Source organism: Myodes glareolus, chromosome 8, assembly GCF_982192425.1.
Source record: "Myodes glareolus chromosome 8, mMyoGla1.1, whole genome shotgun sequence".
Taxonomy (NCBI): Eukaryota; Metazoa; Chordata; class Mammalia; order Rodentia; family Cricetidae; genus Myodes; species Myodes glareolus.
In genome coordinates this window covers 35908713-35934430 of record NC_142033.1, presented here as the reverse complement: position 1 = coordinate 35934430, position 25718 = coordinate 35908713, and the positions used below count along the sequence as shown (strand labels likewise).

Here is a 25718-nt window from a genome sequence, read left to right as displayed (position 1 = left end):
TGAAGGAAGGCTACAGCGGCTGGTAGAGACACAAAGAGAAGACTTACCAAAATATACATATTTAGATCAGTAGAGTTTGAAACACTTATATTCATGGTTCAAAATAAATAAATAATACATAAATTTACAACTCTCTACCCACGGAATTAAATATAAGACACTCCTTAATCCTCAAACAGTATTCCATAAAGATTAGAAGTAAAAGCTAAATGTTAGCTACAGAAATGACATGTAAGAACTTTTGTTCGGAGTCTCACCAGGACACGAGTCAGTTTCAACATGGAGACATACAATCCAGGGCGCGCCTGTCAGTGTGCTAATTTTTCGGTCGTGTTTTTAAGACATCTAAGAGGAAAACACATTCAGCACACTGCGGCCAGTAGGGGTGAAATCTGAGCTTTGTGAATCTTTCAGAAAAGTTTAAGTTTATCCTCAAAATCACCTGATTTAAACTAAAGTACTTTTTTGGTCCTTAAAATTCCTTTTTAAAATGTCTTCATTTCCTCCCAATTTCTGGGATTGTGTGGGAGCTACTGGTAGGAGTCTCCCTGAAGCCCAGCAGCTGATCTCTAGTAGGCAGGCATTGCTACCCTGCACTGCAGTGCCTCCTTCCTCTGATTAGAGGATCCCTCTGCTGTGGAAGTCTGCCTCTTAGGGAAGGTCTGAGTTTCCTGCAAAACCTCTGGACAGACACCTGATGGGAGTCATAGCTGAAGTTTCTGAAACTGGTCGGGTCCCCTAGGTTTCCAACGAGCATGAACTCCTCGTATATGTGTGCCTTCAGGCACGGTCGTTCATCACTGAACTGCTCACACGCTGAGCACCATTCCTTACTACTACATTTTATGTAACAAGCCAGAACTGTGTCTGTAATTTTCAGTTTGTTCTATCTTTCACCTACCCATCTTAATTTTTTAACTGCTTAATATTTAAGAAGCTGAGTACTACTGAAAGACCTGGATAAATCCAGATCCCCCTAGAGAAAAATCAGAAATCTAGGATTAGCCAGTTCAGGGTTTCAGGAACTAGCTAAAGATAAAGTTAGATTATAATCTTGAGAAATGGGGAGTTTCCCCCTAGTAATTATCATTGGTATTTTTAGAATACTGTGTTTCATGAACTAGTTGATTATGACCTTGAGAGTGATCTTGAGAGGCAGGGAGTTGCCCCTTGTGATCATCACTGGTATTTTCGGAATTTTCTGTGACACCCTCCCTGCCCCTTTCTGATTACTGGGCTGTGGTTTCTTCCTATAAAAACCCCTTCGCCCGGGCACTCGGGGTCGAACTTTTCCCCTGCGTGGGTTCTGAGTCTCGGCCCCAGTGCACTGGTTCTCCTCTCGATTAAAACCTCATGTGATTGCAGCAAGGACGGTGTCTCGTGAGTTACTGGATGGGGGGGGGGCATGTCATCCCGAGGCTTGAGTGAGAGTCTCCCCATATCGGGGGTCTTTCACTATTAATGTAGTAGTAGCAAAGCTCAGTAGGAAGGCTCAGGAGGAAGGCTCTTGCCTAGCATTTGCTGCAGTTTTCAACTGCTTAGCTTATTGATTTCTTTTCTTCCCCATCACACACAAATCACACAACAAATTAATGCCGCTTTGGTGGAAATGAGTATTTGCTTCTGTGCCTTTTTCTAACTAGACTTTTTAGTAACATACTATCTATATTCTATAGTCTAGTTTGCTCCATTATTAATGATAAAATAGCTTTATTTTGAGTTTACTAAGTACTAATCAAATACTCCCCACTGGAATGCATAATTGCAAGATATTTTCTCCTGCTAGATGACTAGCCCATCTAACATTTAACTTATACTGCAGCCTGGCCTCTTATATTAACTTTTGTAGTTAAGTCTCATCTTGACTCCTATGAAAATAATTTATCAAAACACAAAATATATTCATATTCATACTCTATAGTAACAACATACCTTGAAAATAACCTAATACTTTGTATACTCACAATTCTTCCTAGTCTTTCTTTTTGTATTTTTAGCTTTCTATTAGCTTACAAAGATCAGGTTTCTTTATGGCATTTTAATATAAACTTAGTTTTGACTGACATTACTTTCTTCATCCACCACTTCTGCCCTGTTTCTCACCTCTGTGCCCTTCAACCTTAAGTACCCCCAATGCCCCCTTATGCTTTCATTCATTTCTGTTTTATTACTCCCCTTTCCCCCCTCTCTTAAAGCCTTTTTTTTAAAAAAAAAAAAATCAGATTGGCCATTTTCTAGTTTCCTAGTCTTTAGCACAGTTTACTCCTGTGGTTATTTGAATAAGAATGGCCCCCACACGCTCACACATTTAAATGCTTAGTCATCAGAGAATAGCATCATTTAAGAACGTTTAGAAGGTATGGCCATGTTGGAGTAGGTGTGGCCTTGTTAGAGGAAGTGTGTTACTGGGACAGGACTTTGAGGCTTCCAAAGTCCCTGCTAGGCCCAGTCTCACTCATTCTCTCTGCCTGTGGATCAAGATGTAATTCTCAACTACTTTTCCAGCACTAGGCCTGCCTGCATGTTGCCATGTTCCCTGCCATGATGATAATGGCTAAACCTCTAAAACTGTAAGCAAGCCTCCATTTAAACGTTTTCTCTTATATGGAAATAGTGTTTCTTCACAGCAATAGAAGAGTGGCTAAGACAATGTCTAACAGGATACACATATTTAACAGTTACGAGGTAGAATCTGCATGTGAGAGAGAACATGCACTATTTATCTTTCTGAGCCTGGGTTTTCTCATTTAATATAATGTCTTACAGTTCAATCCATCTTCTGGCAAATGCCATAATTTTATTTTGCTTCATGGTTGAATAAAGGTCTATTGTTTGTATGTTCCATGTTTTCATTTCCATTCATCTTTTGATAGACATCAAGGCTGATTCTACTTACACTGGATTATGAAAAGAGCAGCAATGAACATGGATAACAAAATATTTTTTATGGCTGCTTAGGTATATGTCAAGATAAATCTTAGCTGGGTCATATGGAGTTCTATTTTTATAACTTTGAGCAGCTTCCACACTAATTTAGATAGTGGCTGTACCAATTTCCACTCTCGACACAACGACTAAGATTGCTCAGAAAAATAAAAACTACTTTGAAATCAAAACTCACTAGTTGGAAAGGCTGTCATCAAGAAAACAAAGGACAATGGAACCTGGGGAGAATGAGGACAAGGGAACCTTCATTTTGCTCTCTTTAAGAGGTAAATCTAATCACTTCTAACTTCAGACCCTACCTGTGACCTCGTATGGCCTTTCTGATTTTACAGAAATTGCTTTTGTTTTGTGAAATTTATAGAAATTTCACTGGCATAAACAAATCATTTTACTGTTGTTGGATGGTTTTTACTCTTTGGCTCTTCACAGAGTCCATGAATAAATAAATAATACATAAATATCAAATAAATCATACATAAAAATTTATTCTTACTTATAAATGCCCAACCTTAGTTTGCCTCATTTCTAGCCAGCTTTTCTTAAATTATCCCATCTATCTTTGGCCTCTGGGCTTTTTCCTTTTCTTCTGTAACCTTAATTTCACTCTTACTCTAGGCTGGTTGTGTGACTGACAATCTAGTCCCTGCATCCTCCCCTCCTTGTTCTCTTGCTCCTCCCAGATTTTTCCTCCAATTTATTCTCTCTGCCTGTCAGCCCCGCCTATACTTTCTTCTGCCTTTCTATTGGCCGTTCAGCCCTTTATTAGGCCAATCAGGTGTTTTAAGCAGGAAAAGTAACGCAGAGTTAAACAAATACAACATTATCGTTGCATCATTAAATGTTTCACAGCACAAAGGCAACATATCTTAAAATAATATTCAACAACATTTTACAACGAAACATTTTGGTTTTCATTGTCAATAAAAAAAACTTGTTTTTAAAATTAAAAAATATCATAAAATATGTGGAAGCATTATTGATGTTTCCTTAGAGAACTTTCAGAATTTTCTTTTATATAAATACCTCCAACATGAGCTGATTTGAGACCAGCCTTCTGTTTCAACCAAACAGCCACTGAGTACCACCCATTCCTAACATTGTTACATAGCAAGAGCAAAACTCATTCTTGGGTCATCTCCATTACTTTTATTTTCTCCCTAAAGAAAACAATGTTCCTCTAGTTCACAGATGCATTGCTTAATGTTCTTCCATTGATGTGCATTAATACTGAAGAACATATTTTAAACTATTTTAGTGTGCCCAAATCCTATGAAAAACTCAGCATCAGAACCATTCAAATCACTTTTTGCTTGCTTGCCCAGTTAAAAGTTTTGCAATAATTTTCACCAGCTATTCTCATCATCAATTTGCTAACGTGTATTATATTCTTTTTACATGAATGTTCCTTAGTCCTTATAAAACTAACATCAGCTTAATAGTTTGATATCTTGATGCACCTCCTGTGGTAGTGTAAGTATGGATTTCAATACTCAAAATTACTGTTAGAGTACACGGAATTATCAAATGCAAAGCCAATTTAAGGTTAAGAGCTTGGGGCAACCTTAAAACCTATACAAACAAGTCCTACATGTCTAAGGTTTTTCTAATTCTCTTTTGGCTGAATAATAGACAAAACAATAGAAAAGTAAAGCAGAATATGAGTCTACTTTCTAGACTACCTGCTTATGTTGACACAAGTAGTTCAGACATACTCCTGATGTAGCAAACAACAAAAAACAAAAGCAACTTTGCATTCTAAAATGCTTTCATACAAAAATAAATTTATCATCATGTCTTTGTCTCATATAAACTTACTTTAAAAAATAACTGGTACTGATTTCTTGGCCAGGCCCAGAAGGGGAAGAAGTTTAGGACCCATTTAATATGGTTGTCTGTCGCTCCTCAGTGGATGGCTCTTGCTGCGCTCTCAAAGTTCACTAGTCCCTTTTTCCAGACCAAGGTCCCCAAGCTTGACTTTACAGAATTGTAGCTTCTATAATAGCCACTCTTCGGTATACAAATCACTCTGTTCAGAATACAACCCCTAACCGAGTGGCTAATGCACCACCTCCCGTTGAAACTGTGGGCTGGGTGTAGCAGGTCCAGCCTCCACCAGTGTTCAGAAGTCACTCTTTGAGGACGAAGCTAGCCTGGACTATCAATGAAAAAATAGGCAGACTGTCTCCACAAACAAAAAGTGACTGTCATGACTCTGGAACAGAGAATTTTCCTTCCGTCCTCACTCTATGTCCTAAAATGCTGGATGGGGAAAGAGATCCAACACAAAGGGTCTCTTTTCTCTCTGGGAAAAAAAGCCAAGCAGTTACCCAAGAAAGCTCACAGCAGCGGTCTGCAGCCAGTTATTCACAAGTAGAGATGACCTCTGTGAACTACAACTAAAACTGAACCCCCAAACAGGACTTACCAGCTACACCACAGGCACAATCCAGAAGAAAATGTCGCTGAGGCGAACGCAGTAACCGTCAATATCGCACTTCCTGTGGCAGCTCCGCCCTCGAGGACAGGAAGAGGCGTACACCATGAGGCACTTCCTGTGGCAGCTCCGAAGTCGCACCTTCCAAACCGACCAATCAAATGACCTCATTATATCCAGAGGCAGTGCCAACGAGGCTGGCATCAAATTCCCCATATGAAGCACATTGCTTCTCTTGTTGGCATTCTTCTCTTCCAAGCCATGATATTCTCTAGCATGCCCAGAACCTTTCTCTCAATTGTATTTTTATATCAATCAGTTATGGGGGAATATTGAGATTTCTTATAGCTATCTGACCTCACTGATTTCAAGATGCTGATAATGGTTGATAAAATAATCTTATGATCGAGATGGTACCTTTGAAAGGCAAAGTGGCAAAATCATTATTTAAAATTCTAGGGGTATAAGATTTGAGGATGAGAACATGATAAACCCAATAAAGAGTATAACTAATTCAGTGATTTTGCAGACAAAATTATTTCTAAAGACTAAAATACTGTAATAATATTAATATTAAGGGGAAAATCTTAAAATTTCTATGTTCGTTAGTTTAAAATAATATTAGCAATTATTGGCATGTATCGATGCATTTTAGCTAATATATTAGCTATAAAGTCTCAAATATTGTCACTAATACTTTCTGGAGAGCATATTTTGATATGTGTTGTGTTTTTGAAATTCTTTTTTTTTTCTTTTTTCGTTTTTGAAACAGGGTTTCTCTGCAGCTTTGAAGTGTGTCCTGGAACTAACTCTTGCAGACCAGGCTGGCCTCATTCTCACAGAGATTCGCCTGCCTTTCCACTCTGAATGATGAAATTAAAGACCTGCACCCCCACCACCCCAGAGTTTTGAAATTTTTAAAATTACTTATAGTGATGGTTTGGATGATAATGGTCCCCATAGGCTAATAGATTTGAAGACTTGGTCCTCAGTTGGTAAAATTGTTTGTAAAGCCTTAGGAGTTGTGCTGTGGCCTGCTTGGGGGAGATGAGGCCTTTATTTGAGAAAGTTTGTCGAGAGGGGCTTTAAGGTTTCAAATCCCACATATTCCTCCATTCCCCATTAGCATTCCCTTGCTCCTACTTGCAGGTTAAAATGTAAGCTCTTTTATTAGATAATTTTGGGGGTTTCCATTTGATGTGCAAGGAGCTTATAAGTTGGCAATACAATTTATAAAAAGTTGGATAAATTGATAAATCAAAAACCCCTAGATCTCTGAGAACAGTGATATCATACAGCAAACAGCTGTCTACCAAGTTGGAGAGAAAGACTGATGCAGAGAATCTCTGTTTACTGGAGCAGAAATCCCATGGGAACCACGGCCAGGGTAGCAAAGACAGCACTATAGTGATGAATTACCTAAACCTCAATGGGGACAAGTGCAAGTGTTAAAAAGTTCAAGCTGAAAGTCATAAGGAGACTGACACTTCTTTTGAGTTTTACTTATCTTATTTTAATTTTTTTTAAGAAAATAAACTATCTTCCTTCATTATAAATACCAATCCACGTTCCCACTGCCTCCTCTCCTCCCATTCCCTCCACCTACTCGGGCACCCACCATAATGAGGGCAAGGCACATTGCTTTGGGGAGGGTTCAAGGCCCTACTATATCTAAGCTGAACAAGCTATCCATCCAAAGAGAATTGGTTCCCCAAAAGCAAGTACAAGCAATAGGGATAAATCCTGGTGCCACTGCCAGCGGCCCCTCAGACGACCCCAGCCATGCAGCAACTGCCAACCACATTCATAGGGATCAGTCTGGACCCAAATGTGTTCCTTCCCTCTCTATCTGAAGTTGGTGAGTTCCCATCAGCTCAGGTAAACTGTTTTCAGTGGGTGTTCCCAGCATGGTTTGAGCTCTTTGCTCATATTCTCATTCCTCCCACTCTTCAACTGGACTGCTCTGATGCGGGTTTCTGCCTCTGTTTCCATCAGTTGCTGGATGTAGGTTCCATAGTGATATTTAAGATATTTATCAGTCTGACTACAGGGCAAAGCCATTTCGGGCACCCTCTCCTCTATTGCCTAGGGTTTTAGCTGGGGTCATCCCTGTGGATTCCTGGGAATCTCTCTAGAGCCGGGTTTCTTGCTAGCCCCAAAATGGCTCCCTCAATCAAGATATCTATTTCCTTGCTCTCATCTCTATCCTTCCTCCATCTTTTTAATCAGCTAAGTAGTCCAATTGTTTGGAAATATAATGAACTATTAATTTTGAGGAATTGTGGGCCATAAATAATTTTTAAAACTTCAGAAAGGGTGTCATATAGATATGTCTTGTCTTAAGTTCACTATACTGGCTAAAGTCAGGATTGCACTTATTCTCCTGCCTCTGCCTTACAAATGCTGATACTGTAGGTGTGCAGAACCATAATAAATGGTTTTATAAATGCTCCTAGCAAGAAAATTATTGTTACCTTTGGCCTTGTGAGAAATATACCATAAAATATGTAGCTATTATATTTGTTCATGTTTCTTTTTAGTATTTGCATAACTGTAAAATTGTTGTATAATAATTATTGTAAACATATTTAAAGTCAAATATATCATACATATTAGCCATAAATATTTTATATTCAATATTTTTTTTAAGATGTAAGCTTGCAGATACTACTCCAGCCCCATTCCTGCCTGCTGCTATGGTCCATGTCTTGATAACTATAAACTCTAATCCTTACAAAATGTAAGCCCAAAATAAATGGCTTTCTTCTATAAGTTGCAGTGGCCATAATATTTTATCACAATAATAGGAAAAATAACTGAAAAAAACACCAATTTTCTTAAATTATTATGGCTCTGGTGTCATTCAGAAATTCATTTATCTTATTCAAATTTTAATTTTAGTAAAAAAAAAAAGGCATTTTTTAAATGGACCAAACCAGAGAGTTTTATAAGTAAGGTCTCAGCTATTGTTAGTCCAAAGATTTTAAAGGCAAAACTCACACGATTACATAGATATTGCCTACCTGTTGGCAATGTCTAAGTTTAACACATGTGTCTTATGGTTGTCCTAGTCATCTTTATAAGCACAGCAAACGAGTTTGTTTACAATCACAGAAATAGCAGTTAGTCTTATGACCTATTATCTTGTTAGAATAGCAAATTTTACAAGATCAGTCAATCTGAGAACAGTCTTCAACACCAGAACAAAGGGGGGAGTGGGCAACTAGGGTACAGCCTCTATTAGTTAGGGGCTTACATACTAAAGGCATTTTTTTCTGCTTTATGGTCTCTTAAGAATAGTAAGTCTAAACTTTAAGTGTAGTGTTAACCATCACAAAATGTGTACTTTATGGTTGATATATGTGAACTTATTTACATCGTCAATCTAATTTTCATTGTAAATGAAATTTTGCTCTCTAAAGTATGTAAATTTTATCCCTCTATGCTCATAATTTGCTTCTATTCAGAGTACTTCTCTTCAAACATATTTAAAAACTTTCTATTATTTACAATGCACTTGAAGATAGTCTTCAGTTTTCCTCCCATAAATTGAACAAAATTATGTGTAAACCATTAATATGCAGAGTTCCATAGTTTTTTGTGTATTGGTTTAGTAAGAAAAGAAGGAGGAGGAGGATACTCAAAGCTGCTAGCAACCCAAAAAGCAAGATTAAGGTCTTCCAACATCTATTCAGATGATGAAGATTAGGGACACAATTGAAGACTAGAGTGTTTTCCTACTGTTATAAGTCACTGGGATTGATTCCTAGTACAAGGTAATCACACACAGTTCTGTAGGATGAGGTGGCTCATAACTGTAACCCCAGCACTCAGGAGGCTAAGGTAGAAGGATTGCCCCCAAGTTTTTCCCAAGCTGGGGCTATTCAGTGAGATTGAGATGAGCCTGAGCTGGGGTACAAAGTAAGACTCTGTCTCAAAGGGGGAAGAGGAGAAAGGGGAAAATATGCGAAATATGGGGCAGACTGAGAAGTCAATGATAATAGCACTGGGACTTCTCTCTACTGCATTACTGCTTTTTGGAATCCTATTCTATTTGGATGCATATCTTCCTAAGCCTGGATGGAGCAGGGAGGGCCTTGGACTTCCCACAGGGCAGGTTACCCTGTCCTCTCTTAGAACTGGAGGGAGAAAGGGAGGGAAGGAGCTGGAGGGAAGTGGGAGGAGGTGAGGAAGTGGAAATTTTCAATGGTATTATTTATAAAGTAATAAAAAAAGAAAATAAAATTGAAATGCCACTACAAATGAAAGCAATCTCAAGTGGATATTTGATTTTAAATATTGGAATTTATAAGAAAGTGAATGTTCGATTGGTCACATTCTTCATAAAATCTTGTTGTTTTTAGCTAAGTCTCTTTTGTTCTATTTTATCAATAGAGATTTAAGAACCAGGAAAAAAAAGAAAGAAAAGAAATCTACATGGTCAGCCAGGGATGGTGGCACACACATATAAAAACAGTACTCTAAAGGTATATGGCAAATATTGCCACAGCTACCTAGGTCTACATAGCAACAGGCTAGCCAGAGATGCATAGTGATGCTCTGTCTCAAAAACACAAAGGAAAAGAAAAAGAAAATATGTGTAGATTCCAGTTTGAAGAAAAAAATTCTGAATTTAAAAGCACCTTTCATTCCATTATGCTAGAATATTTTTGTCTTCCAGTATCATCTTCCAAAACAACAACAAAAACCAAGAAACAAAAACAAGAAGAAGAAACTCAACTATTTTGCTGCTTCTTTTGCACATTGTCCTGTGGTTTTGAATACTTATTGCCAGTCAACAATGTGTACATCAAACAAAAGGGAGCAATAATCTGGGATATGTTTCTGAGGCTTTAATTCTGTACTGACTATAATGTTAACTATACAAAGATCATTTTAATACCTTGGAGTAAAATATAAAGCAATAGAATCTAAACTCTATAGACATATTTCAACTGCCAAAAAGATGTGAAAATGCAGCATTCAATACATGGGCTGCTGAATTGTGAATATAGTGATTAAAGATATCCATGATCCTTTGATTTTCATTCCATTGAGGTGGGATCTATATCTCTTTTCTTTGAATGAATTTCACCAACAGAAAACAGCAGAAGTTAGTGCCCATGTATGTGCTAGTCACTAAATTCTAACTATATCTATTGCTTATCTTTCAATCAAAAGTTTGCCCTTACTTGGGGGAGGGAAGGGGCAGCTGCCAAGGAAGAAGACTGATTTTTGAGATGCAATGTCATGAGAAATGCAAACCTTCCACATGAGCTATAGATCAATGATGAAAATACTATTCTGTTCAAAATGTTTAATTGCAGGGAAGTTTATTAAATGGCAGAAGATACACAGAATAAGGGTCAATATTTACTGAGCACGTCTTTGTGCACATCCCTTGACACGCAAACTCCTAGAAAGTTACACAGTAAACATCAAAATTGCTTGAGTGATAACCATTTTTTTTATTGATAGAAGGATCAAGCAGGAGCAAGATTAAAGGATATACCAAAAGACACACAATGATAAGTATAATGAATCTCAAGCCCTGGATCAGCAATATAACAATCTACCTCTTTACAGCAACTACATTGCTGTCTTACAAAGCCAAATGATAATACTCACAATATTATGTTTGTTTCTTAGTATGTTTTACTAATAATTTATGCTAACTTGAGTCAACTTATTGGATATACTTGTGTGTATATACATAACATGAATGCATTGTAAATATCTGAAATTAAAATTGGTATTATTAATATAAAAACCACTTGATTTGAAATCATGTGATTATATATCAGAAATGTTCAAATACAATTATGTGCAAGCAGTAATATCTAACATTGACATCACATGTGTATGATCAGTTGCTTACATGGCTCAGATTTGTCATTTCTCTCAATAGAGAAACTCAAAATGTTCCGATTAAAATGAGTCACAGGTCTACCACTGCATCCCCATACCATATTATAAACATAGACAGTGGTGTCTGAAACCACAATGTTGGGAGATTGAAAGTAAAATAAAATACAAAATTTGCTTTTATTCTGCTCTTGAAATATTCATAACCAAGAGTTGTTAGGAAATCATCCAAAGGAAAGCATGCTAATACATGAAATGCAACACATCATGATGGAAAATTAAAATGTTACTTTTGCTTTTTATGCCTTTTAACCTCAGAGTGGATTTGTCCTTTATTTTTGTTTCCACACAATCAATTATTGTCTTTTAAGTTCTTTTTATACAATAGTAAAAGCTCCACTTATATTCTCAGAAAATTATTTCTTACCAATCAGATATCAAATAGGTTAAGTGGATGATTGAGTTTTATATTTATACCTATTAATCTAGCACCACCAAATAAAATTATCACAATCAACAATAATTTAATGAAGTCCTCAAGAGCACTATAACAATTGTCTACACATGTAACTACTCATCAAATTTTATTTCAAAATTATTTATATTATCCAAGTGCAGAATGCTTCTAAGTCAATGCATGATTAATGTTACAGGTTTGCAAGTTTATCAGCACATTTACCTGACAAATGTAAATTCTTGCATGGTATTAAGGACTGGAATCTTCCCCAAGATGCTAATATGGAATAAATTTATTTTATTTTCTGAATCTTCTCACCAAGGGACAGGTAAATAAAACAGTCAAAAATGGCGAATGTATATTATTTATCATCTCAAAGCCGTAAGTGCTTGCATTTGTAGTGGAATTTCATTTGTATTTTAATAAATAAAGCTTGCCTGAAGATCAGAGAGCAAAACAGCCCCACTGGTCAGCCTTACAGACCAGGCAGTGGTAATCCCAGTAGCCTCAGTAGTTGCCATAGAAACCAGCCACCACATGCCTTTAATCCCAGTGGTGCACACCTTTAATCCCAGCCCTAAACAGGATTATAAAATAGGAGGAGATAGACCTCAGACACAGTCTCATTCTGAGATTCCTGAAGACAGGATCACCAATTTGGACTGAGGTAGGGTAAGAGCCAGTGACTGGCTGCTTTGTTCTTCAGATTTTCAGGTTGAATCCCAACTTCCCTCTCTGAGTTTTTATTAATCATGCATCATACCTCAGTTTTTATTATGCACATTTCAATATCTGCCAAAATTTCAAATAAATCCTATAACTAGGATTATAGATAAGTTATAAATTTTTAAGGCAAAACATAAATATTGATTAGACATAGTATACAGTTTCAAATTGGAAATATAAAATTGGACTTTTTTGTTTCTTTTATATAATTAAGTATAATCCTTAAAATGTATCTATAAAATGAATAATAATGCTTACATAACACAGACCAGTTTTAGATTTTATCAAAAATTTCATCAAAACTTTACTGCTAAAACATGCTGGATGATATTGGTGAGTCTATTAATTAAAACTTTTAAATACTTTGGTTACAGACCCTGGAAAATTATTAAAATATTTGTGATTTGATTCTGTTGAAGTTATTTGTCACATTTAGCAATCAAGTCACCTCAAATTCTGATTATTCAACTCAAACGGTCACTATGCTGAAATCCTTTTTGGCATCAGACAAATTGGTGTATTGATATTAATCTTATTAAATCTCTGAAATGAAGATGTGATGTTGAAGAAAATGTCTACTCATCATTCATTGAAATATAGAACTTTATGAATTTTAGAAGAAAATATAGTAACAATCATGAAAGTTCTCACAAGAATATATGACCAGAAAAAAATTCGAACTTAACTTCCCTAGATATAATCACATATATTCTCAGCAAGTGGAGATTCTGAAGATATCCAAGAAGCTTCCAGCAACAGTAGAGAAGGAGAGAAGCAATCCAGGCAAAGCATTTTTCTTGACAAGTCACTAAAGTAAGGTTGCACTTAGAGAAATTTCATGTAGCATAGATGGGTAAATCATTGAATACATGAAGTGATAGTTCAAAGATGATCAAATGATTTCGAGATGGATTGTGTTGTCCCTGAATGTCACCGTGAGTGATTCATGTTTTATCTCATTTGATGGAGAACTGCCAGCAATTCTAAGGCAAGTGTGAAATGAGCAGAAAAGTACTTTAAATATAGTCTGACATCATTCTGTAGAATGGGTGAGTCGAGAACAATGAGATCAAGAAGGCTGTAAGAAGGTCAACTCTTGAGCAGAAATGCAGGAAGGAATTGTGTAATGGAAAATAGATTACATATCACTCAACTTTTATGACGAACGCTAGCATTTTAGGTCTGTTCTTTGAGGGAGGTATTTGAATAATTCAGTTAGTACAGTCCCTAAAGGGCATTTTCAATTCTATGTATAGTTTATTCTTAGAGTGACCAGGAGGCATAATTCTATTCACAATTCAATCTTTTCCAAAATAAAGGGTAATAGCTTTTCCGCCTCACAGTTGCCTTTTTTTTTTCTTTTGGACTGGAAGAAACATTAAAACTATTCTTATTTATGATTAAAGAATGCACTTTTATCATTTAGGGAGAAGCATTATCTATTATACAATATAGTGAGTGGTTTTAAAAGTATACATTTGAAAATACACAAAAATAGAATGTAATAACCTTTTCCATTTTACAAGCAGAAGAAACACATATTTTTTTTAAATATTATTTTCCTCTGTGACAGTAAAACCACAGACTAAGAAGGAAATAATTTTAGCGTCATACAATCTTTGTTTAGTCTTTGTTTAAATTAAGGGGGCAGTGGGCAAAATAGAGAACATAAATAAGAAGCACTTTCAAAATGTTGATGTAGCATGCCAATAGATACATTCTTTCCTTAAGATTATGCATCTTTCATCCTGGTTTTTCAACTGAAACATGCTTATGGGACTTTTGACAATACTATTATTAGGTAAAATACTCCTGCAAGACTTACTTAGTAAAGAGTACAGATGATTAGCTTTTATCTGAGCACTAATGATACAAATTCATAAATTTGTTTGCCTAGAATGCCAAAATGAATGCAATTTATTAAATGGGTCACATTACTTTACATTATTTTACACTCACCAGAATATGATGAAAGGGACAACATTTAAGGATTCATAAGGTGAGATGTGTATTTGACACCAGTAAAATATGCCATAATTTAATATCAAGAAGTCAGTGCAACTTTTCTTCTGTGAGATATTAATTTTGAGAAATACAAGGGATAAAAATGAAGAATAAGTAACATTGTAAATACATTCACAATTACCAAACCACCCAGGGCTTATGTTCCGAACCAAGAGACAGGCAATAAACTTAAGCATCCAATTAGTCAGGAGTAAGATTGACCTTTGACAGTTATACTGCTCTAAGCATGAACTGTGTATAAACTATTCCACACAGCTGAGAAACTATGGAAGATTAAAATAAATATGCACATAGTGTAATTTAAGCAATGAAATGGTCATTATCCTAATATGTCTTCTATAAATGTATTCTCACATTTCTATTTATGCTTGAATATGTGGATGGGGAAGAATGTAAATTTTTGGTTTCCAAATACTGTATTATCATTTACTTACTTACCTATTTATATTTGTGAATATATATATGTACGTTTAAGTGCATGTATGAATTTGTGCATGTAGATGCCTACAAAAGGATCAGATACCTTAGCGCTGTGGTTCTTGATGTGTGCTAATGCTGCGACCCATTAATACAGTTCCTCAAGTTGTGGTGATTCCAATTATAAAATTATTTCATTGCTATTCCATAATTGTAATTCTACTACTTTTTTAAGTTTTTTGTTTTTGTTTTTTTGTTTGTTTGTTTGTTTTTGGTTTTGTTTTTGTTTTTTGTTTTTTTGGTTTTTCAAGACCGGGTTTCTCTGTAGCTTTGGAGTCTGTCCTGGAATTAACTCTTGTAGACCAGGCTGGCCTCAAACTCACAGAGATTCACCTGCACTGCCTCCCAAATGCTGGGATTAAAGGTATGGCCACCACCACCTGGCCTGTTATGAAATGTAATGTAAATATCTGGTGTGCAAGATATCAGATATGTGATTCTCAAAGGGGCCATGATCCACAAATTGAGAACTACTGCCATAGAATTAGAGATCCAGGCAGTTGTGAGTTGTCCAAACCACACAGTTGCTAAGTATTGAACTCTAGCTGGGCAGTGGTGGCACACACATTTAATTCCAGCACTCAAGAGGGAGGTGGGACTCTGTGAGTTCGACACCAGCCTGGTCTACAAAGCAAGTTACACGACAGCCTGTTACATAGAAAAACCCTGTCTCAAGACAAACAAATAAACAAACCAAAATTGAGCTCTGGTCCTTTGCAAGAGCAACAAATTGATTTCACCTAGAAGCTATTTCTCCAGTGATTACCTGTGCTTTTCTACTATAAACATAAAAATAAGGAGGAGGCATTTTCTAAGGGGTATTCACGTCCATTGGAAACAGTGTTTTATAAACACTATTTCCTCAGAAACTAAACACTTGTTTAGGTATAAATCATTTAATAAAATGGACATGCATTTTAAGTATGAAAGCTCTAAGTAAAATTATCTTACTAGGGTAAAATACCACACAGAACTACTTAATATAATAAATACTGAAGGGTTTATATATTGGCATTCAAGTGTACAAAGCAATGATGCTGCTGATGTAAGCAGATGTAGTGTGAGGGTCGACTTGTTGGGTTATCTGTTCCTGCCCGGTACCCCACAGCTGGCATATCCCAAAGAAAATAACAGAGTCTACATTAGGTTATAAACTGATTGGCCCTTAGCTCTGGCTACTTATTAGTCCTTGTAACTTATATTAATCCGTTATTGTTATCTACGTTAGCCACACGGCTCAGTACCTTTCTCAGCATGGCAGCTCACATGTTGCCTCTTCGGTGATCTGGGCAGGAATGGCAGAGGAACCTCCCTGCTTCCCAGAATTCTCCTGTTCTCATTGCATCACCTCTACTTCCTGTCTGGTTTTCCAGCCTATACTTCCTGCCTGGCCAATCAGAGTTTAATTAAAATACATGATTGACAGAATACAGATAATTCTCCCGCACCAAGCATTTGTTTTATGAATTTCTATTTGTACATAGAAAACTGTGTGTGTGTGTGTGTGTGTGTATTATAGACAGCATATGGCATATATTCTTCCCATTTACATTATCTTGCTTAAAATGTAAAATAAAAAATTTTTGAGTGATTTTTTTCTTTAAGAAATAATTGTATCAGTTCATTGCATCCAAAACATTTATATACCATTATTAGATGTTATAAAAAGTAGATGTGTTGTTCCAAGTGGTTCAGGCCACACAATAATTAATAATAAATATTAAAAATCATAATTTTATGCAATTAAAAATTAATATTATTCAAGTCTCAGAAATTGACTATGTCCTTCAGGGTTAAGTTTAAATTATTGGTTGATCACTTTATTTAGTCATTTTGAATCTTTCCCTTGGTTTAAGCCAGTCAGTAATAAACACACACACACACACACACGAAAAGATGATGGGGAATCTCAGCCAATCACATTCTGCTTAAGATTTGTCCCCCTGAGGCCACATAAAACAAATAAAAGATTGAAGTGCCTTGCCACTGCCCTCAGGTTTAGGGACATCATTTAGGGGTTGGTTATAATTGATATAGGGATGAGGGGATGCGGGAGGTATTTTATAGGCTCAGGGATGTTTTTTTTATTATTATTATAAAAAAGAGGAATTAATTGGTGATGGGATAATAATATATTGGTATTTGTGAGTTATTGTTTTTAGAAAATTGTATTGGTGTTGATTCTTGTACATTGATGTATCGAATATTGTATGCTTCTACCTCTATTTGTATTGATATATATACATACATTTATCATATTGCAGTGTACATTTCTACCTCTGATTAAGATTTTTATATATTGTTTATATAATGATATACATTGTTTACATTTGGAGGTCATTGTCCTCATTTATTGCACAGTTGTTTATTCTCTTAGTCTTCAAGTTAGATAGATATCGAGAATTATAAATCAATAGTCATATATGTTTGTCATATTTATATTTAGGCTAATCAGTTTCTTTAGATACATAGAGATTACACTTAGTATAGATAATATAATCTTCAACTTCTTCAAAGAGCTGTGAAAAATGGCCTTTAATTTAACCTAAAATTTCGTGCTAACAGGACACAATCACTCCTGGCATCACCACTCTACTCCCTAGAGAATGTTGAGCACCAAAGACACTCCACTTGGAGCTTGTCTTCTTCTTGGCAGAACTGGCCTTTTGGCAAAGAAAAAGCCCATACCTCGACCACTGACAGAATTACAGAATATCTGTAAATGTAAAACAGGATTGTCTTATCTTGTCAAGACAGGATAAGAGAGTTCTAAAAGGTTCCTTGCCTTTGAAAATGGCATGTCAGTTAGGTTAGGCCTTAGCCAAAATTGGTTGACTCAACATTGCAAACGAGACTCTGGGTGATTGCCCAGGTAATCAGTTGTCTCTTTCATTTGTTGCACATTTCGGAAGTTTCTTGCTTGTACTTCCTGGCTGCTTAAGTAAAATTATTTCCCTTCTCAGATCATTGATGGAGTTAAAGATTAGATAATTGTAGTTACCCTCTACGTTATTTAGACTCCTTGAAATAGAATGTTTAGTAAAACTTTTGTTATATGTTTCTTGCTTAATACTGTTTGTTGTTTGTAATTTTATATTTGGTATCTGTTCCTACTGTATATAGTTGTATTGGGCTTAGTTCAATCTTGTTTAGACAAAGGGGGAGATGATGGGGAATCTCAGTCAATCACATTCTGTTTAAAGTGTGTCCCTCTGAGGCCACATAAAACAAATAAAAGATCAAAATGCCTTGCCACTTCCTCTCTTTGGTTCCCTGCTCACCTGGTGTTCATGGGATCTCTGGTCGTGTAAGTTTTTCCCCTTTTATTAAAAGCTAAATCTTTTTGTATTGAGTTGGCCTGGTTAATTATTGATTGACCATGCCCCGCCGCAAAAAGAGAAAGAGAACACATCACAATAGCAATCAAAACCAAAGAATAAGAAATTGTTTACTTTTTAATTTCAGAGTAGATATAATAGATTTTTTTATTGGCTTCTGGTTTTGACTTTAACAAATACTTCACAATTTAAGAAATATATTGTGAAAGCCTCCATTGCTCCCCTTTATACTTCTCCAAATACATCTTCTCATCCCCTACATAGCTTTATTCTAGATGCAGAGTTCAGTATTTTTGCAGGCTTTACTAAACACTGAGTCAGACACATCCTGCTCTCGCAGCATTTATGTCATCTGGCAGCTACTTGTGGTCACAAAGTTAAACAATGATAGATACAGGCACACCACTTTAAGGACACAATCTTCAAACCCAGACAATTCTTCCATGACTTTGAGATATGTTTTTATATAGATTCCTCTTCTATAAGAGTGTCCAATCTCTCAATCTCTCTGTAAAGAGCAGACTTTGACAAGGCACTCTGTTTCCATCCTATTATACCATACTTCTTTCACCAATGTAAGCTCTGGTGTATAGTAAAGAGAGATCTGTCTATCCTATATTCTGTATTATAGTTTTTCCTCCTGGAGAATACCAGTACTATCAATGATTCTATGTTTGGTGCCCATGGAACGTACTCTCAACATTTGGCACTATGTGGGGTTTTTTTTTTGGTTTTATATTTTCTTTTTAAATTATTCAATCAATATTTCTAAGTCACACATGATTCTACTTTTATGATGGTATCACCAACACAAGAAATAAAATAGATTCAAGAAATATGATTAACTATGAACAGAAATAGCCAGAATTTTTTGTGTGTTACTATTTATTTCAACAATAATAATAACAACAATAAATAATAATAATAGGCTATTTGTGTATATGGACATATTTGCTTCAAGGTCCATATGTGGAAGTCAAAGGGAAATTCTACTTATTTATTTATTTATTTATTAAAAATTTCCACCTCTTCCCCCCTCCCATTTCCCTCCCACTCCCCTCACTCCCCCTCCCCTCCCTCTCCAGTCCTAAGACTAGCCAGGTTTCCCTGCCCCATGGGAAGTCCAAGGCCCTTCCCCTTCCATGCAGGTCTAGGAAGGTGAACATCCAAACAAACCAGGCTCCCACAAAGCCAGTCCATTCAGTAGAACCAAAACTCAGTGTCATTGTCCTTGGCTTCTCAGTCAGCTCTCATTGACAGCCACATTCAGAGAGTTGGGTTTGGTCAAATGCTCCATCAGTCCCAGTCCAGCTGGCCTTAGTGGCTCCCATTTGATCAGCCCCACCGTCTCAGTGGGTGGGCACACCCCTCATGGTCCTGACTTCCTTGCTCATGTTCTCTCTCCTTCTGCTCCTCATTTGGACCTTGGGAGCTCAGTCCAGTGCTCCAATGTGGGTCTCTGTCTCTATCTCCATCCATTGCCGGATGTAGGTTCTATGATGATATACAAGATTCTTTTTTCTTGCCATATTTCCAACAGTTAAAACTTGTCAGATCTGAAATCTACTAGATATTATTGATCATGTAGGCAATTACAGGCCAGTATCAGACATAAGACTATAACAAATTTAGTAGAAGAAAAGTCATATACATACTAAATTGTTAAGATAAAAAATCTCCAAGGTATACATTTAATGTTTTAAATTAAATAGAAAAATGATTTAGAATACAATGTTTTATATTTTAATGATTTTGGAGTTTAGTTTCTTCCATTTATCTTAAAATATAAATATCTGTGATGACATTGACTGAATTTATATCCTTACTATTGCTTTAAGAGACACATTTTCAGTGTGATATTGATGCCTGAGTTATTTTTATGGAAGGAAAATTTTACTTTTCGTGTTCTCCACAGTTTTGTCATCAAAGTAATTATCAGTACGTATCTACCATTAGGAGCATATCAGCAGGTCTAAATTCTGTTTTAGGATACAAAAGAGATTTTCATAATAAGTAATAAGTTTATCTTTGAGAAACTAGTTGCTTAAGGATATGACATATAAAAGCCATTTCTATCAAACATTTAAAAAATTAACACATGATAATATCCCTTCTCTTGTAAGAAACTCACAGTAACAAAATGATTACACTGCATTGCACTACAAAAACACCACAGCAACACTTATACCAAGAACACAACTGATTTACGGGGTAACATAGGATGGCTCAAAGTTCGAACTGCATTTTTATAGGGAAGTGGCATTCTCTGTAAAATCCAACCACCAAGTGTCATAAATTGTGCTGCTATAAATATTGTGATTTATATATTCAATTCTCATAGCAAAACAATACGAAAACTTAAAGAACAATAAACTTCGTTCTTATGATATACTATCACATATTGTTTTTCTTCACTTCAATATAAAAATATTCTTAATTACAGTTTAATTGAACAATTAAAAAATTATACCCACACAGGTGGAAGAGAATTACATTTTTTTCCCTAGCTTTCTGCCACAGAGCAATTGAAAAACAGAAATAAAGCCTTTACTTTTTTTTTTAATAAATTTTATTAAATTATAAAAGTTTCCATTTCCGCTCCCCCTCCAAACACCCTCCCACTCCCCCCACTCCCCCGCTCCTTCCCCTCCGTCCCCCAGGGCAGTCAGGGTTTCCTGCCCTGTGGGAAGCTCCAGCTCCCTCCCCCTCCCTCCAGGTCCAGGAAGGCGAGCGACCAAACAGACTGGATCCCCAAAATCCAGCATATGCAGAGGAAACAGGTCCCAGTGTCATAGTCAATGGCTTTTCAGAAAGACCCCGGGCCAGTCACAGTCAGAGAATCTGGCCAAATTCCGAGAATCTGGCTAGATCACGTTCTCGTTCAGTCCCAGTCCGACTGGCCCTGGTAAACTCTCATCAGATCCGTTCCCTTGTATCAGTGGGTGCTAGCATCCCTCGCAGTACTGATTTCGTCTTTCATGTTCCTCCTCCTTCCGCTCCCCCTCCGGACCTCGGGGGGCTCAATCCAGTGCTCCAATGTGGGCCTCCGACTGCATCGCCGTCCTTCGCCAGACGAAGGATCTATGGTGATAAGCAAAATATACATCAGTATGGTCATGGGCCACGGCCGATTCAAAGCCTTTACTTTTTAAAGCTCTTTAGGGAGTCACCATCGGATGATTGTCAATGATTATTGGTGCATCTTGATCATAGGAGTAAAACAGTGGGAAATTCATCCCCCATTGTTGGGAGCCATGCGACCAGGTTTTTGATCAGCATATAAATGCTTGTCCAGCAGGTATCCAAGACTGAAGACTCTGGGAGATAGTCTCTCCTTTGACAAGAAGTGGCCTTTGGGACAGTGCAGAATACACTGAGGCCACCCAGGCCTCGTGCTCTCTTCTCTCTCATAATATTGATGATTCTTCTCGCGGTTTTTAATGTCACTTTGTCAGCCACACATGGAACAGATACAATCATTCCTGGAATCCCCATTTCTTTCTCCAATATTTTTCCCTAAAATTCTTTTGAGAACTGATGCTTCTCAGGTTTCTTGCCTGGAAATACCAGATGTCACCCCAGACCCAGGGTACTTTTCTGATTCAGTGATGACAGGATCAGAAGCAATAAAAGTTAATGGGTACAAGTGAGGAATTAATTCAGGGGAGGTTAACTAAGTCTCCTAACTCTGGGAGGGAAGGGAAGCATTAAGATGAAAAAAGAGTTCCTTTACAAGTATGCCCTTTATAGAAAGGTTTAGGTTGCAGAACCCTTTTGTAGGCCAAAGGAACATTTGGAGAAACAAACTGTATGCATGCAATTTATAGCAAATCACATCTATTTCTGAAAATATGCATTGTTAAGTTTTGAATGATATTGTATACTTGAAAATATGTATTGATGTCTACCACCTTTCATCTTTGTAAGGACAGGATGTGCCTGGTTTGACATTGAGACAAGCTAACAAAATGCTGAGCCTTGTTTCTGGTTTAAAAGTTGTTTGATGGGGCTGGAGAGATGGCTCAGAGGTTAAGAGCATTGCCTGCTCTTCCAAAGGTCCTGAGTTCAATTCCCAGCAACCACATGGTGGCTCACAACCATCTGTAATGAGGTCTGGTGCCCTCTTCTGGCCTGCAGGCATACACACAGACAGAATATTGTATACATAATAAATAAATAAATATTTTTAAAAAAAAGTTGTTTGATGTAAAAGTTGGGGGTATTTTTTTTTTTTTTGATCTGAAGGTGAATCCTGAGGGTGGGTAAAACATGCTTGCTTTTCAAGCTGTTTGGAGCTCGCCATTTATGTCAAACTCATCTGGTGGTCGGATACTTACTTCTTTGTGTGGATGCCCCTTCCCAGTCTCAGAACTTAAGCCCAGCTGAGGCAGGACCCTGGAGCCCTGTTTCATATTCTAGCCACTCCGTGTCATATTGCACAAATATTGCTTTACGCGAAAACTGAATTCTTGGTCATTATACAATTCAAAGTCTCATAAAAATAATGCTTTACCTTATCAGCCAATAACAATGTGTCTGTCTTTTGAGAAATAAGAGCTCTGACTACTGTATAGTACTATGTACAGCATCCTATACTAGGAAAGAATGTAAATAATCAGCAAAAGTGACAATCCAACATTTTATCAGCAATAGGGCAAAGAGAGAATCCAGACCAGACCACAACTAGCAAACAACGTCTGAGCAAAAGATTTGTTGACCAAAGATTAAGTTCATTAGTATACACCTATGGAAAATTGAAAAAAAAAAAACCAATTCAGAAAATTTCTGCCATCAAACAGATTACATAGCAGATATTGACATTTTCCTAATTCTAATTCTAATATTCATATATGAAAGTATGTAATGCACAAGAAAAATTTATAGGTACAAACAAATTTACATCATTTCTTGATGCCACCTAGAATTTTGTTGACATATATTTATTGTCTTGCAGGACGTCTGGTGTTCAGTATTATCACTGTCTGCCTTCTTCTCTTGAGAAAGGATCTCCCAATGAAGCTGAAACTAGGCTGGGGCCGGCAAGCTACAGTGATCCTCCTTGCTCCTTACTCCACTACTTCCGTTGCCTGGGTTATGAGCATACATTAGACCAAGACTGGCTTTTGTTATGTTAATGCTGGGATCTGAAGTCTGGTCATCATCATTACATAGCAAATTCTTTTACCTGCTGAGCCTTCTTCTCAGCCCCTCCTCTCTATTTCAAAGGAAGAAACTGGTAGTAGGAAAAGCATCCTATAACGAAAGTACAGATATTTCTAAATCTCCTTTACATTGGTTATTTTTTAAAAAACATTTTGTCCTCTTGATTAAAAGAATTTTCATTCCACTAATCATTTGATGAACTGGAGAACAGTAAAATATAAACAATGAACTAAATGCAGCACAAAATACAAATCTAATGCTGAAGAGTGAAGCCTAGAAAAGAAAGATTTGAAAAGAGGTCTCAGAAGAAAGCATCTCGGTTTCTCTGCATGAAGCTAAAGATACTTGCTGAAGTACTTCCCAGAAACACATAGGTTTCCATGATCCTCGTTCTCTCTGTCAGCTCCTAGTCCTTTCCAGTATTCATGGGAGCTGTATGATTGATTTAACACAGATGCAGTTCAAGCTTAACACCCAGCTTCAGTGGTACCTGATACGTGGAAAGCAGCAATCATCAGACTCTGGTTACCATAGCAATGAAGTACACTCAGTTCAATCCCAAGTCTAGTGGAAAGCTACACCACAGAAAGTCATTCTATTAGAAATGATGTAATAGACGTGTTTGAATCCATCTCCCCCAGAACAAACTCTTAAAAGCACAGATACTGAAAATTAGAAGAAAAACTCAAAGTCAAATCTTTAATCAAATTAGTAAAGAATTGATGGCACACCGTGGGAAGTGTCTTCCTGGTCGGGAGAAATTGGTTCTAACAAAACAAAGGAAACTGGCTGGCATCTATCTTGGACATGGTACAGATTCCACTGAGTATCATGGTTCTGAGATGTCCTAAAAGTTGCTTTGTTTGAAGCTGCCATGATAGAACATGTCCAGACAAAAGTAAAATAGAACCTCTTTTCAAACAATTTCCATTTACATATTCCAAACTGGCAGTAGATGCAGGCACAGGGGGAAATGCTGATAATTTACATCCGAGACTTTTAAAAATGTCTGCTGGGTAGCACTCAAAATACTAGAATATAGGGAGGAGGGTAGAAGAGAGAGGGAAATATATTCACTAATAATAACAGGGCAAGTAAATTGAGAAGCTTGAGTTATGAACAACACAGACTAGTAAGACGTGACAAATGGAGAAATATGGTCTCCTGGCCAAAAGCTAAAACAGATTTGGGGAGGTGGGCTAGCCTTTGACTTAAATAGTTTCTGTAGGCTGATCTGACTAACATGCCCACTACTTCCCACACTGTAGTTCAGTAAACAGTTAGCTTAATTCAGTGATTAATAGAACAAACAAGAACTGAAAAGTTGCAAAAGCATTAAAAAGTACAATGAAAAATCAGATTAAAAATGTGTTTTTCAAGAAAGAGAAAGCTAATATGAATAGCTCTCTGCAGTTTACAAAAATAAAAAACTGTAAATATCTTATTAATATAATAGATTGAAAATCTCAGGCGACACATTATGCTTCAATAAAGAAAAAAGCACAAAGATTAAAAAGGAAATTGTGGGGAAAACACAATGAAGGCAGTAAAATCATTATTGTGTTGGAAATTACAAGTTACAAAACTAAATGAATACAACTGAAAACACATTTGCATATAGTTGAAAAAATCTGATACATGAAAAGATACAAAATAAATTTAGAAACTATTACAGGAAGAAATTTCATGCTAGTTGTAATATTTTAAAAATGTTTATTTAAACATACAAAAGGGAAGAGTTTTGTGAAATCAGAGTCTTGTATAAAAGGAACAGCATTGATAAAACTTCTTGCTTTAAAGAAACCTATCTAAATATCAACACTTGTTTTACCTGTTCTTAAACTGAAAAGAAAATTAATTTCAGGAGCTACATATAATCCAAGTTCTTAAAAGGCTAAGTCAGGAGATTGCAATTTCAAAGCAATTCCTTATACAAAGACACTATAACTCAAAAGGAAAAAATTCCTCCACACATAAACAGAAAAGAAAAATGAAATCAACAAACAAGAAGCTGAGGCAGGAGAACTGAAGTTTAGGCTTGCCTAACACCTCAGACAGATGTCAAGGCCTTCCTGAATAATGAAATGATGGTATGCTCACCTATCATATGGTGAACCTTTAGGTTCCTTCTCCAGTGCAGTAGGAGAAAAAAATCAGTTTTACTTTTTATTATTTGATAATTGCATACTTGACTCCCCATGTGTGAAATGTTGTCTTTTAATCAGTCTAGTCCTCTTTACAAACCTTATGTCTCACTTATCATGCCTAGGAAATGGAAATCCCGCCT

The 25718-nt window shown here is 36.5% G+C and overlaps 1 protein-coding gene across 4 annotated transcripts in view; it reads right to left on the bottom strand.

The window, feature by feature from the left end:
- Nucleotides 1–5489, bottom strand: part of Cox7b2 (cytochrome c oxidase subunit 7B2) — a 112165-nt gene extending 106676 nt beyond the window's left edge. For 3 of the 4 annotated variants that reach the window (XM_087908974.1, XM_048415234.3, XM_087908976.1), the window contains exon 1: nucleotides 5372–5489. The gene's annotated coding sequence lies outside the window, so the exon portion shown is untranslated. The remainder of the gene's footprint in view (nucleotides 1–5371) is intronic. The other variant, XM_087908975.1, reaches the window with a different exon arrangement.
- Nucleotides 5490–25718: the final 20229 nt, after the last annotated feature.